The sequence below is a fragment of the Electrona antarctica genome (assembly GCF_951216825.1).
Source record: "Electrona antarctica genome assembly, chromosome: 23".
NCBI classification, from domain to species: domain Eukaryota; kingdom Metazoa; phylum Chordata; class Actinopteri; order Myctophiformes; family Myctophidae; genus Electrona; species Electrona antarctica.
In genome coordinates, this window is record NC_136804.1 from 38711277 (window position 1) to 38723347 (window position 12071).

The following is a 12071-nucleotide window of genomic DNA, read 5'->3' on the forward strand; positions in this document are numbered from 1 at the left end:
AGAGACACCTCCCTGACAATATAACGATACAGAGACACCTCCCTGACAATATAACGATACAGAGACACCTCCCTGACAATATAACGATACAGAGACACCTCCCTGACAATATAACGACACAGAGACACCTCCCTGACAATATAACGATACAGAGACACCTCCCTGACAATATAACGACACAGAGACACCTCCCTGACAATATAACGATACAGAGACACCTCCCTGACAATATAACGATACAGAGACACCTCCCTGACAATATAACGACACAGAGACACCTCCCCGACAATATAACGATACAGAGACACCTCCCTGACAATATAACGACACAGAGACACCTCCCTGACAATATAACGATACAGAGACACCTCCCTGACAATATAACGATACAGAGACACCTCCCTTACAATATAACGATACAGAGACACCTCCCTGACAATATAACGATACAGAGACACCTCCCCGACAATATAACGATACAGAGACACCTCCCTGACAATATAACGATACAGAGACACCTCCCCGACAATATAACGATACAGAGACACCTCCCTGACAATATAACGATACAGAGACACCTCCCTGACAATATAACGATACAGAGACACCTCCCCGACAATATAACGATACAGAGACACCTCCCCGACAATATAACGATACAGAGACACCTCCCTGACAATATAACGATACAGAGACACCTCCCCGACAATATAACGATACAGAGACACCTCCCTGACAATATAACGATACAGAGACACCTCCCTGACAATATAACGATACAGAGACACCTCCCTGACAATATAACGATACAGAGACACCTCCCTGACAATATAACGATACAGAGACACCTCCCTGACAATATAACGACACAGAGACACCTCCCTGACAATATAACGATACAGAGACACCTCCCTGACAATATAACGACACAGAGACACCTCCCTGACAATATAACGATACAGAGACACCTCCCTGACAATATAACGATACAGAGACACCTCCCTGACAATATAACGACACAGAGACACCTCCCCGACAATATAACGATACAGAGACACCTCCCTGACAATATAACGACACAGAGACACCTCCCTGACAATATAACGATACAGAGACACCTCCCTGACAATATAACGATACAGAGACACCTCCCTTACAATATAACGATACAGAGACACCTCCCTGACAATATAACGATACAGAGACACCTCCCCGACAATATAACGATACAGAGACACCTCCCTGACAATATAACGATACAGAGACACCTCCCCGACAATATAACGATACAGAGACACCTCCCTGACAATATAACGATACAGAGACACCTCCCTGACAATATAACGATACAGAGACACCTCCCCGACAATATAACGATACAGAGACACCTCCCCGACAATATAACGATACAGAGACACCTCCCTGACAATATAACGATACAGAGACACCTCCCTGACAATATAACGATACAGAGACACCTCCCTGACAATATAACGATACAGAGACACCTCCCTGACAATATAACGATACAGAGACACCTCCCCGACAATATAACGATACAGAGACACCTCCCTGACAATATAACGATACAGAGACACCTCCCTGACAATATAACGATACAGAGACACCTCCCTGACAATATAACGACACAGAGACACCTCCCTGACAATATAACGATACAGAGACACCTCCCCGACAATAACGCAGAGACAGCTTGTTTATTTTCGGACCACAACGCTTATATGAGACGATTTTAAGATCACCCCATGTTATTCTCCATAGAGAAATGACTTCCGTGAACCAGGGGAATCGAGGGGACGAGGGAGTTACGTCAGGACTTCGGTGCTCTCTGTACTCCGTTACAAGTGAAAGTACGGAAATCAAAATGTGCTTCAGTAAAAGTGCAAAAGTATTGGCATGAAAATGTACTTAAAGTACTCATTACGCAGAATGTTCCGTTTCTCCGTTTTTCAAATGTATACAAAATTCTTTGAAAATATCAGATCTACAAGCTCACAATGCGTCGCATCGACATCGCGATGCATTTTGAGCTCGTAGATCGGCTATTTTGAAATGGCCGAAATCACAATTTACAAAGTAACTAGTCTAACTAATCTTTTCAAATAAATGTAGTTGAGTAGAAGTACAATATTTGCCTCTGAGATGTAGTGGAGTAGAATTGAAAGTACAGAATTGGAAATATACTACTGAAAAAAAAAAAAATACCTCAAAATGTGCAGTACTTGAGTAAATGTACTTAGTTAACCCATTTTGGACTGAAGTCGATAAAAAAAAGGCTTCTAAATCCTATTTTTTTCTGAAAAACCCATGTTTCTATGTCAGTGGTGCTCAACCTTTTTCATGTCAAGGACCCCCAGGAGCCAATATTTTAGTTAAAAATGTTCTCTCTGAAATATATATTCAAAGATTTGCGGCCCCTTTTTCACGACTTTTCAAAAATAGCAGACCTACCTACAAGCTCATAGCGCGCAACTCGGTGGCGCGCTATGAGCTTGTAGGTCTGCTATTTTTCAATAGCTAAAGTAGAACAGAATGCTCCCGCCCGGAACGAGTTAATTTCCACCGTGACCTTTGGCAATCTGTCAGTAAAGACAACACAGAAGGCATGTCTCAGTGTGGAGATGCCTTCCACTGTGTAGACGCTTTGGGGAAATCTGACGCCAGACGAAAATATTGCCAGACGAGATCTCGAATGAACGACAGTATACTACGCACGATGACACTGCTAGTTTAGACAGCCTGCAGGGAATGTCTTTTAGATCTGCAGTCCAGGATTTAAATGTTTCTGAACCCATTCCGAGCATTATAGTTTCGCAGGAAAAAACACTCCTTGGGCTAAATTCGGCCATAGCCACATGCCCAAACGGGATGACCTCATCACATTTGTGATGACGGCTATGGCCGTTTTTTATCCCAACAAGTGTTTTTTTGTGCAAAACAAATTCTTGGAATGGGTTCAGAATCATGAAAAAAAAACCTTAGTTTGACACGTCACACGACTTAAAGGGATAGTTCAGATTTTTGTAACCCATTTAGGCACGACGTCGAAATAAAAAAAAGTGTCTTCTGAAAGAATATATATTCAAAGATTTGTGCCGCATTTTCACAATTTTTCAAAAATAGCAGACCTACAAGCTCGTAGCGCGCCACTCGGTGGCGCGCTACGAGCTTGTAGATCTGCTATTTTGCAATAGCTAAAGTATAACATAATGCTTAGTTAAAACACCAAAAGGGGTTCCCGTTCAGAATGGGTTAACTTAAGTTGTATGAAATACTTGAAATAGGTCAACAATACAAAATGATGATAGTTTTGTGAATTAATTTACTTTTACTACGTGGCCCCTGTGCCCCCGGTGCCCCCCACAAAATGACCGGAACTACTTAATATTTCACCAAAACCAGAGCAGAACTCCCACCACGGGACTCTCGGGCAATCAATTAATACAGTTGCAACCACTATATTAATGGCAACTATATATAGTATTGATTTCAGCTGTTCCAAACCCGCTTTAATTACTTCATGACTAGTATATTAAATGACTAGTACTTAATGACTAGTATTACACTGTTTGTGTCCAATGTAGTTATGATACCAGTTCATAAAATGAACATAACTATAACTAAATGCAATAAAAAGGTTATACTTTTCAGGATTCCAATTCAAAAATAGCAAAAAAATTATTCAGGTTTTCAATTAAAATACAAATAGCTGATCTACAAGCTCAAAACGCGTCGCATTGCGACGCGTTTTGAGCTTGTAGATCGTCTATTTTTTGCTACGACAGTAATATGCACTGTGGCCCCAGGCTCTGGAGTGAGTGTGGAAATAATTGTGGCCCTCGCCATCGTCAAAGTTGCCCAGCCCTGCATTAAAGCATAATGAAAGTTATAAATGTTTTGTCTTATAGGTTGTTAATGGTACGGGGACCCCAACTGTCAACCCCTTAATTCACCACCATCCACTAAGTATTTCTTCCGCTATTTTTAATATGTTATCTGGATGAACCTATAAGGATCATAAAAAAACCTTGAACGATTACAATTGCAATTTCTTTAGGGTCAAACCTTATATCAGGGGTTCTCAACGTTTTAGGCTGGCTGGGGACCCCCGGAAATGCTTTGGCCGTGTCTCGCGACCCCCGCCCCGCCCCCACCACCAATACAAACTGACTGCAAAAATAACCTTAATAATAGAGAAAATACATCATAAATTAATACTGAAACCAGATATAATTTTTAAGGAACGTTTATGCATGCACCACGTAATATGTAAACTCTTAATTTCCATTTTACAGCTATTCAGTTGCAAAAAAAAAAAAAAAGGTTTATTTTTTAAAATATATTTTGGGGACCCCCCAAAATAATTTGGCGCCCCCCCGAGGGGTCGCGACCCACGGGTTGAGAACCCCTGCCTTAGATTGACAGGCTTACTGTAAGTGGGCCTGAAGTGAACTGTAGGCCAGGCGGGACAATCAACTACTTATACTGTACGTCTCTCTGAGCAAACACAACCTTTCGTCTGAAAATAGATTATATTTCTCGGAAATGCCTTGAAAACACGCGACACGTTTCTTCCATAAAGTCTACTCCTCCACTCCTCCAATAAAACTCTCTCCCCCACTGCGTCTGGAAGAGTGTCGGCAAACCGAAGCACGCAAGGCAAAAAAAAAAAGAAAACGTGAACAAAGCATAAAAGGTGTCACTTTTATGGCACAAACTTTAAACCCAACAGGGCTGTAAATATATCTACAAGCTGATAACGCTGCGAACACGTACTGTCCTTATTTGACAAGCATGACATCTTTAACACGCTCCTTTACAAAGCCCACTGCGTGTGTGTGTGTGTGTGTGTGTGTGTGTGTGTGTGTGTGTGTGTGTGTGTGTGTGTGTAATCAACGATTAATTTAATCACAACGCGACGATAATCAAAGAGATAAGGCATGTATAAAGTTATGTCAGTTCTGGTGCCAAACCTACACCTATCTCAAATTCCACTGGTGGAAACTAAGTACATTTACTTAGGAATAAAGTACCGCACTTGAGTACAATTTTGAGGTATTTGTACTTTACTGGAGTATTTCCAATATCCAATACTTTTTACTTCTACTCCACTACGTCTCAGAGGCAAATATCGTACTTTTACTCCACTACAATTAAACAATTACACTTTAGTTACTTTGGAGATTCTGATTATTATTACAAAACATACATGATTTACCACTTCGGCCCCTATAGAGCGTCGCAGCCCCGCCCCCTTTCATGACGACGCCAGGCCCAGTCCCGCCCCCTTTCATGACGACGCCAGGCCCAGGAAATAGTTTCCAATGCATTTTTCCCATAGACATTTCAAAACCTATTTATTTAAAGACCTTTTAAGCGTCGTACGAAGCCAACTCTTGTCGTGACAAATCATGACAACAAACACAATATTTTGGACCAAACAAATAATTACAAAGAAGAAAAAACAACAAATAAAAGTGTTGTAACCTGCCGTTTTCTTCTTCTTTCTAATTATTTGTTCAACCCGAAGAATTTTGTTTGTTGTCATGATTTGTCACGACAAGAGTTGGCTTCGTACGACACTTAAAAGGTCCGCAACGCTCTATAGTGTATACTGTATACATTGCGGCCATTTGAAAACAGCCGATCTACAAGCTCACAATGCGTCGCATCGCGACGCATTGTGAGCTTGTAGATCGGCTATTTTCAAAAGATTTGAAAAAACTTGGGACATCCTGCATAATGTGTACTTTCTATTTTTGGTACTTTAAAAGTACATCTTGATGCCGATACTTTTGTACTTGTACTGAAGCACATTTTGAATTCTGGAGTTTTACTTGTAACAGGAGTAGTTATAGATATTGCAGATATTAGTACTTTTCCTTAATAAGTAAAAAACTTTGAGTACTTTTCTCCACCACTGTCGAATTAACCCAGAACATCAGGTGTTCACACAGAAAGCTAACAAATTAGGCATGGACGATTAATCGGTAGCATAATCAGAATGGTCCATATCGCTATCGGAACGGTCCCAAAATAATACAGATTATTTCATCGTTTTGCACCAGCAAAATAAAATCACACCTGTGTGAAGTGAGTGGTGCAACTCCGTGTGGGGGTTCCCGATGGGGGGGGGGGGGGGGGGGGGGAGTTCCAGACCCACAGGAACGCACCCAGGATGCCGGCGAGCCGCCCCGTGTCCGAAACAGTTGAGAAATGACAGTTACCATGTGGCGGTCCCTCTACTGTACCCTCTACTGTACAGTACTGTACTGTCACTGTACTGTACTGTACTGGCACACCTGAAATCATCATATATACAGTTAATACGTGCGTGTGTGTTTGTGTGTGTTAGGTTGCGCACAGGTGGTGAAAAACAACCATGCTGTTTTCGTGCTCAGACGCACCCAGCCAGCCACCCAGCCAGCCAGCCACTAGCCAGCCACCCACACACATAGCTCCGTAAGGGAGTGGTTGCACCACTCAAAAAACATTATCTATGTATGCTGCTGCACTGTCTGAAGAACTCTTATGCACATGTACACAAGATGGAACAATAAAGTTGTATTCTTATGCACCTACATGTACACAAGATGGAACAATACAGTTGTATTCTTATGCACCTACATGTACACAAGATGGAACAATACAGTTGTATTCTTATGCACCTACATGTACACAAGATGGAACAATAAAGTTGTAATCTTATGCACCTACATGTACACAAGATGGAACAATAAAGTTGTAATCTTATGCACCTACATGTACACAAGATGGAACAATAAAGTTGTATTCTTATGCTCCTACATGTACACAAGATGGAACAATAAAGTTGTATTCTTATGCACCTACATGTACACAAGATGGAACAATACAGTTGTATTCTTATGCACCTACATGTACACAAGATGGAACAATACAGTTGTATTCTTATGCACCTACATGTACACAAGATGGAACAATAAAGTTGTAATCTTATGCACCTACATGTACACAAGATGGAACAATAAAGTTGTAATCTTATGCACCTACATGTACACAAGATGGAACAATAAAGTTGTATTCTTATGCTCCTACATGTACACAAGATGGAACAATAAAGTTGTATTCTAATGCACCTACATGTACACAAGATGGAACAATAAAGTTGTATTCTTATGTACCTACATGTACACAAGATGGAACAATAAAGTTGTATTCTTATGCTCCTACATGTACACAAGATGGAACAATAAAGTTGTATTCTAATGCACCTACATGTACACAAGATGGAACAATAAAGTTGTATTCTTATGTACCTACATGTACACAAGATGGAACAATAAAGTTGTATTCTAATGCACCTACATGTACACAAGATGGAACAATAAAGTTGTATTCTTATGCACCTACATGTACACAAGATGGAACAATAAAGTTGTATTCTAATGCACCTACATGTACACAAGATGGAACAATAAAGTTGTATTCTTATGCACCTACATGTACACAAGATGGAACAATAAAGTTGTATTCTAATGCACCTACATGTACACAAGATGGAACAATAAAGTTGTATTCTAATGCACCTACATGTACACAAGATGGAACAATAAAGTTGTATTCTTATGCACCTACATGTACACAAGATGGAACAATAAAGTTGTATTCTAATGCACCTACATGTACACAAGATGGAACAATAAAGTTGTATTCTAATGTACCTACATGTACACAAGATGGAACAATAAAGTTGTAATCTTATGCACCTACATGTACACAAGATGGAACAATAAAGTTGTATTCTTATGCACCTACATGTACACAAGATGGAACAATAAAGTTGTATTCTAATGCACCTACATGTACACAAGATGGAACAATAAAGTTGTATTCTTATGCACCTACATGTACACAAGATGGAACAATAAAGTTGTATTCTTATGCACCTACATGTACACAAGATGGAACAATAAAGTTGTATTCTAATGCACCTACATGTACACAAGATGGAACAATAAAGTTGTATTCTTATGCACCTACATGTACACAAGATGGAACAATAAAGTTGTATTCTAATGCACCTACATGTACACAAGATGGAACAATAAAGTTGTATTCTAATGCACCTACATGTACACAAGATGGAACAATAAAGTTGTATTCTAATGTACCTACATGTACACAAGATGGAACAATAAAGTTGTAATCTTATGCACCTACATGTACACAAGATGGAACAATAAAGTTGTATTCTTATGCACCTACATGTACACAAGATGGAACAATAAAGTTGTATTCTTATGCACCTACATGTACACAAGATGGAACAATAAAGTTGTATTCTTATGCACCTACATGTACACAAGATGGAACAATAAAGTTGTATTCTTATGCACCTACATGTACACAAGATGGAACAATAAAGTTGTAATCTTATGCACCTACATGTACACAAGATGGAACAATAAAGTTGTATTCTTATGCACCTACATGTACACAAGATGGAACAATAAAGTTGTATTCTTATGCACCTACATGTACACAAGATGGAACAATAAAGTTGTAATCTTATGCACCTACATGTACACAAGATGGAACAATAAAGTTGTATTCTTATGCACCTACATGTACACAAGATGGAACAATAAAGTTGTATTCTTATGCACCTACATGTACACAAGATGGAACAATAAAGTTGTATTCTTATGCACCTACATGTACACAAGATGGAACAATAAAGTTGTATTATTATGCACCTACATGTACACAAGATGGAACAATTTAAAGTACAACCTTTTGAACCTTGCAGGAAACTGGCAAAAAAAAGGAGAAAAAAAAGTAAATCAAAGTAACCAAAGAAAGCAACTCACCCTGCAGTCAGCGTGCCTTCTGGCTCGATGTGGACTCAGTCATTCATCCAGGAGGACTTCCCCTGCTGACACGTGCAGAGAGAGAGAGTTACGGGAGGCAGGGGCAGATACGTTCCGTAAGAGGGCATGCATGCACTTTTTGGAAGAAAATAGCCGATCTACAAGCTCTCAACGCGTCGCGACGCGTTGAGAGCTTGTAGATCGGCTATTTTCCCGGCGCGACCGACCGACCGCACCCCAGTTGGCTTTGATTGATTGACTCAAATATTTATTAACAGTATGCAGAATTACAGTACATTTCAAGCACAACTCAATACAAAGACTGTCAACTGTGAGTGGACGACCCAATTAAGCATTACACTTTTTTTTACAAGAGGGTCCACCTTGTTCAATTCATCAAAACTACTGCCTATACTGGAGATGCGGCGACGACATGGATTTATGAAAAACAAATTATTTCGACGCGAAATGCTGCGTTCTCAAGATCAGAGAGAGTTCAGGAAAAAAGCTAATTAATTCTCGGGTACGTACATTGAGAGGAGTTGGGATTTGCATTTATTTCACCCTGTAGGAAAATGGTCTGGACTAGAGGACAGTTGTTTTTACAGACGGGGTAAAAAAGTGCACGGGGCTCGACCGAGCCCCCTTTGATGACTATGTGTGCACGAGCCTGTCCCCCCCCCCCAACCCCCCCCCCCCCCCCCCCCCCCAGAGTATCAGGGGGTCCCTGGAGGGCTTCCCCTGGGAACCAGGTGGTCCCTGCAGGCCGTGTGGGAAAGTAAAGCCGGCCTGTGATTAATCCATCTAGACCTGAGGACCAGATTCTACAAAAATGTCTTCTTGAAAAACCCTCAAACTATTTTATCTCAAGGACCCTCCAAAATATTATATGACTGTCAGACCCTCAACTGAACATGGTCTGGTCACCCTAGAACTGAAAACATGTTGTTCCAGGGACCCCCCCCCCCCACACACACACCCAGAAGCAAAGATTTGAGTTAAATAAAAAACATTCACCCTGAAAGAATATATATTCAAATATTTGCACCACATTTTCACAATCTTTCTACTTCTACTTTTTTCACGATTTTGTAACCCATTTTTTCACCCAGTCCACGGTTTTTCTAAAAAAATAAAATATGAGTTTGTAGATCTGCTATTTTTCAACAGCCTAAAGTTTAAAACAACGGCACCTATGCGTTCCCGTGCTAAACGGGTTAATGTTGTGGCGCGGTGCTGTGTGCGTGTGTGTGTGTGTATGTGTATGTGTGTGTGTGTGCGTGTGTGTGTGTGTGTGCGCGCATCACGCTCGAGAGCAAAGCAAACACGTCGCTGTCAGCTCAGACCTTCAGCATTTTTTACACGGGACTCGACGTACAAGTTTCCTTTGTGTAAATCTGGTCCGGACGACAGCCAATCAACGGTAGTATATTCAATGCTAGTACATCATGCAACACAGTTAACGGCACGTTTTTCATTGGACAGAATATTTTTTTTAAATGATTGCATAATGTTATTGTCACAATCTATTATTAACCCATTGAGACCTGCATGGGTCTACAAATGTCTTCTAAAATCTAGTTTTTCTGAGAAATATTGTTGTTTCTAGATCAGTGATTCTCAAACCATTTCCCGCAAATATTATATGAACGGACCCCCATCTGAACGTATGTTGTTCCAGGGATCTCCCAAAAGCAAAGATACGAGTTAAAAACATTCGCCGTGAAAGAATATATATTCAACGATTTGCGCCACATTTTCACGATTTTTTTCCTAAAATAGCAGATCTACAAGCTCATAGCGCCGGCACTTAAACAGTTGGTTGTTTGCATTATGGCTCTAGAAATCTGGTGTAATTACTGTATGGCCATAGTATTCCCTTCTCTGTTATGCTCTGCTCTACATGCGACGCAAGCCTGGCTTAAAGTGATGGCGTCTTTGAGTGCGTTCGTTTCGTTGTCTATGTCCTGACGCCCTCCCTGCACACACAGGAGGAACCTAAGCCGCCATTCGTCGAACGCTAACTGTCGCCTACCTACCCGCCTGTCTCACAACCTACCGTCCTGTCTCACAACCGGTCCCGTCTGTCTCGCTTTCGCCTCCACCGTCTTTGTTTCGGTCTGGTTCGGTGTCCCGCCTCTCTCTCTCTCTCTCCCCCTCTCTCCCCCTCTCTCTCTCTCTCTCTCTCTCTCTCCCAGGTTCACACAGGGTCCTGGGTCATCCCAGGTGGTCGTCCCCTCCACCCTGGGGACCACCACTAGGATCCCATAGCCGCTGCCTCCCCCAGGGGACCCCTGGGAAATGAAGTGTTTCTAATGCAGATCATCCATGGCCGTGTGGACGCGCACAGTGGTGGAAAGTAACCATTTAGGGCCGGCATCTATCAGACACTTTATCACGCACATCAAATATTATATGTAATTGGCCGCCGACCCCCATCCGATACACAATGCAGCACTGTGTATGCCTTGATCCCGCCTCTAGCTGCCGCTGATTGGCCAGGCCGTTTGGTGGCCGGAGCATCTAGTCTGCCTGAGAGTTCCCAGATGGGAGCAGGAGGGGGGAACGCAGTGTACTCTCTGCTGCCCCATCTGGCGGAGTCAGGTTAGGGACCCCCCCCCCCCCCCCCAGAAGCAAAGCTTTGAGTTAAAATGTTCACTAATATATATTCAAAGATTTGAGGCACATTTTCGCGCTTTTTCAAAAATAGCAGAACTACAAGCACCGAGTGCCGCGCTATGAGCTTGTAGATCTGCTATTTTTCAATAGCTAAAGTATAACATAATGCTTTAAAACACCAAAAGGGGTTCCCTCCCAAAATGGGTTAAACTATTATTACAAGATGTATCAGGCCTGCAATTATAAGAGACAGATATGTTTTACCCTCACCTCTGCTGGATGTCATAGCTCTAAATATGGTCATCTTCCTGGCTGGAAGGGGGCGGGGCTCTTTGAAACCTGTCCAAAAAGACAAGAAGAGGAACAAAGACAGCCTAATGAATGAACGGGACATTAACGTCACGCTGACAGACAGAAACCCGCCGTGCCGGTTGTTGAGTGACAGCCCTCACCCCGCCAACAAGTGTGTTTTCATTGGCTGTCACCCCGCCGGCAACGCAGTCCCGTGTGTTTTCATTGGCCAATTTACAATTTGGGCATTTAGCAGACGCTCTTAATCCAGAGCAAAAAAGAACATGG

The 12071-nt window shown here is 41.7% G+C and overlaps 1 protein-coding gene and 1 long non-coding RNA gene across 7 annotated transcripts in view; one reads left to right on the forward strand and one right to left on the reverse strand.

Moving 5' to 3' along the window:
* Positions 1-12071, forward strand: part of LOC306916647 — a 571903-nt gene that overhangs the window by 414375 nt on the left and 145457 nt on the right. The gene's annotated exons all lie outside the window — the stretch shown is intronic.
* LOC306916639 (chloride anion exchanger-like) overlaps positions 1-12071 on the reverse strand; it is an 82043-nt gene that overhangs the window by 59176 nt on the left and 10796 nt on the right. For 5 of the 6 annotated variants that reach the window (XM_079494611.1, XM_079494608.1, XM_079494609.1 and 2 more), the window contains exons 4-5: positions 11763-11831; positions 8874-8938 (exon numbers count right to left, since the gene is read on the reverse strand). The gene's annotated coding sequence lies outside the window, so the exon portion shown is untranslated. The remainder of the gene's footprint in view (positions 1-8873; positions 8939-11762; positions 11832-12071) is intronic. The other variant, XM_079494612.1, reaches the window with a different exon arrangement.